Source organism: Gossypium hirsutum, chromosome D08 (genome assembly GCF_007990345.1).
Source record: "Gossypium hirsutum isolate 1008001.06 chromosome D08, Gossypium_hirsutum_v2.1, whole genome shotgun sequence".
Taxonomy (NCBI): domain Eukaryota; kingdom Viridiplantae; phylum Streptophyta; class Magnoliopsida; order Malvales; family Malvaceae; genus Gossypium; species Gossypium hirsutum.
In genome coordinates this window covers 53122245-53126035 of record NC_053444.1, presented here as the reverse complement: position 1 = coordinate 53126035, position 3791 = coordinate 53122245, and the positions used below count along the sequence as shown (strand labels likewise).

Sequence of the window (3791 nt, the reverse complement as noted above, 5' to 3'; positions counted from 1 at the left end):
GTAAATTTTGTGCACAACATGGTATTATTCATGAAGTGGCACCACCATACTCTCTTCAATCCAATGGAGTAGCATAGTGTAAAAATCGAACCCTAAAGGAAATAATGAACACAATGCTGGGAAGTTTTGGGTTGTCACAAAACATACGGGGGGAAGCTTTTTTATCAACGAATTACCTTTTAAATGAGGTGCCCCGTAAGAAAAAAAACAAAACACCATATGAGTTATGGAATGGTAGGAAACCTTCCTACAACTGCTTGAAAGTGTAGGGGTGTCTTGCAAAGGTAATGGTTCCTTTTAAGGGTGAGCAAAACTCGATTCGATTCGAAAAAATAAAAAAAATTTGAATTTCGAGTTAAACGAATCGAGTTAATCGAATCAATTCGAATTTTCTTTTTCGAATTTCGAGTTCGAGTCGAGTTGAATTTTCGAATTCGAATAATTCGAATAATTCGAATATAAACCATATTTTTTATTTTTAAAATATATTTTTTATTTTTAAAATACACTACATTTAAAACAAAAGTCACTTCTAAAATCCCTAAGCAGCCCGTGCCCTCTTCCTCTTCCCTTTTTTTTCCTAATCCACCTCCACCGATCCACCTCCGGTCCTCCACACGGCTCCGCCCAATTCCAGAATCAGAGGTTAGCTTAGAGCAGTGCTTCTACCGTTCTACGTATTCTACCTTTGAATTTTAAAGGTATGTTAACTTTTATTCCTTTCCTTACACTGTATTTCTTCCTCCTTACACTGATCCATCAATTTTCTTCATCTCATCTTCCAATCTTTGAAGATAATCCGTAATCTTGGATAACCTTTGAAACCCATTTTTAATCTTCGAAACTTCTTTCAGAAACTCAGATATAGTTTTCGGTACATAAACCAAACTCAAATCCAAGCTTTGAGGACCAAATCCAAACTCAAATCGTCGATAACCAAACTCCTTTCTTCTGCTCTACCAGGTGTTTCATTTATTTATTTTTTTAATTTTATTTTTAGGGTTTGGACATACATGGCCGAATCTATATAAACGAACAAGGGATTAACGCACAGGTACTTTGTCAGTCGCCCCTTGCATTTTTTATTAATTAATAATTGAATAAATAGGTACGTTCCATTATTCAATGCGATTTGAGCATTGTGATTACTGTCATATTCTACCACTCCATAATTTGGTGATGAATCGACATTGTTTTTCTGCTCATTTGATTTTTCATGCTCGACTAAACAAAAGGGTGTTTTTTATCCCTTTTTTTTGCTAACGAAAATGAAATATTAGGTTGCAAATGCTAGTGCTTGCTTCATTTTTGACCTTGTACAGTTATTTTCAAATTTAAACTACAAAAATTTTAGTGATTGAAAATGCATATAGTTCTCATATGCTTTTCCATGTATGTACAGGCATATTTTTCCTATCTTCATTCAGCACTCTCTTGGTTCTTAGTTCCTTCCAGCATATTGATTAATTGTAGAAGATAGTATAGTTTGGTCTTTTTTGTTCTCTTCTTTCCCTCCCATTCCTCCTTTCCTTTTAAAGTACTCAAGTCGTATGTTGTTTGGAAAAACAAGGGTAGAGTATTTCTTGAATGCAAGTAAATGATTGATATTGATGGCAGTGCTAGAAAGTTGCATAGCTTGGTTTGCAGTGCATAATGCCTATCAGATTCCTTGGAGTAGTTCATTTTTTGCCACTAATAATTTCTTCTATACCCCTTCATTTTGCAGTATAGTGGGCCCTCAAAACATTCTTTTGCATATGTTGAATGGCTAAAAGAAGATGACAGATTTTTAGATATACTAGTTCAGACATCTCCAGCGTTTAACGGGCATGCCTTTCCCAAACTGAAGCTGCGATATAAGCCTTCACTTGTACAAGTAAGCAATATGTTTATGTGTCTGCATGTCTGTCCTTGCATATTTGTTTAATTGTATCCAAATTTGATTTATTCCTTTTCTCTTTTGCTGCTTTTTGGTCTTCATAATTGTATTGTGTTCTATTTTCTGTGATGCGGTATACACATTTGCCTTTAGCTAATTACTCTTGTAAAAGGCTTACATATTAGTTGTAACTGTTTAACATAGAATTTCTTGATGGAATGTTTAACTGTTTTAAATTCAATACTATTACACTCCCACCGGTATTTAAATCCTAATGGAAGAAGCATATTAATTGTAACTTCATAATTCATAAAATAGCTACCTTTAATGTAACCTTACTACCTTAGCATGCATGCTGTTGATATGCTTCATAAAGGATTCAACAAACTTAGAAAGATGAAATTAGGCGGAAATAACAGGATGAAAGGTACAAAATTCAAAGCTAAAAACACCCTCACCTTGTGTCTTCAACATTTAGGTGAACCTTATTTCAAGTAAATAAAGGAACACTATAATTTTTAGAACTTGGGACTTCAACTTGGAGGATTTGGATTCAGATCTTGTAAAGGGAGGCTAGGTATATGGAATGTGAAAGAGCCATCTTTTTTCTATGATTCAAGTCGACTGGCTTTCTAACATACTGAAATGATAAAATGTTACACGGTTAAATCCCTATTCCCTTGTTTTTCTCACAATATAGTTCAACACTTCAACTGGTCAACTTAACGGTATCTAATAATCCCTAGTTGTCCTACATATTGTAGCATAAACTTTAAAAATTGTATTTGTGGTCTAACTTTATGGATCTATGTTCTTCCAGCTTGTTCAGAAGCATCTGATTTCAGTATTAGGATTTTACTTATGTTTAGGATGGAACTATTTGTTGAACTTGCATTTGATGATTGTGACTATAGACAATTTTTCATTAATCTCATTGTTCTTTTGATGTTTGGGCATTTATATACCTTATTTCTGTCTCTCTTTTACTCATCCAATTCACTTGAATATACACACACAAAAATGCTATAAATACTGAGGTTGATTGCAATTACAGCAAAGTTGATTGCAGCTGATATGAACCCCCAAGTTTTGGTTGGTATATACGTTCAATAAAAATGTGAAGTATGAAATGGCAGTTTTGGATGACTTTTTAGTAAATTTCAAACAATTGATTATTGAAGACAAGTAAGCTTGATGCTTATGTTTTGTTTTTTTATTATAATGTTGTTTATTTCGACTCATGCTATTTACTTGGACTTTTACTTATGTTTTTTATTATAATCTTTTTGTATTATGTTTGTTATTTATTTGGAATCATGTTGTTTATTTGGGTTGATGTCGTGTTACTTTTATTTATTCACTTATTTACTTCAATTTTTTGTTGTATGATTATGTTTAAAAACTTGAAAATTATTTTTTGAAAAATTACATAAAAATAAACAACAATAATTTTATTTTATTTTTAAACTTAACTCGAACAAATAATTCGATTCGATTCGATTCGATTTTTATCTCACTCGATTCAATAAAATTTCAAATAAAGTTAGGATGATAAAATGAGATTCGAAAACTCGATTAACTCGAAAATTTCCGATTCGATTCGATTCGATTCGATCGAATGCTCACCCCTAGTTCCTTTACCGAAGCAAATGAAAATATGTCCTAAAACGGTAGATTGTATTTTCATTGGTTATGCGTGCCACAACAAATGCATATCGGTTTCTTGTACATGAATCAAAGAATCCTGAAATTCATAAGAAACGATATTGGAATTTAAAAATGCTTCGTTCTTTGTAAATATATTCCCTTGTAAGACTAGGGAAGATTGGTTAAGTTCAACAAAACGAACTTCAAAAACTATTGATAGTCAAGACTTTCAACACGAAGTGAAGTCAAGGCAAAACCAAGAAAA

At 32.6% G+C, this 3791-nt stretch overlaps 1 long non-coding RNA gene across 2 annotated transcripts; it reads left to right on the top strand.

Annotated features, from left to right (window-relative positions):
• The first annotated feature begins 515 nt into the window (after positions 1–515).
• LOC107900775 (uncharacterized) lies at positions 516–3213 on the top strand. Of its 2 annotated transcripts, XR_001685031.2 has the most exons (4): positions 518–701; positions 1001–1054; positions 1727–1876; positions 2934–3213. It is a non-coding gene; the product is annotated as an uncharacterized lncRNA (long non-coding RNA). The 2 variants fall into 2 exon arrangements; XR_005916848.1 differs by having other exon boundaries at positions 516–701; positions 1727–3213.
• The last annotated feature ends 578 nt before the right edge of the window (positions 3214–3791 follow it).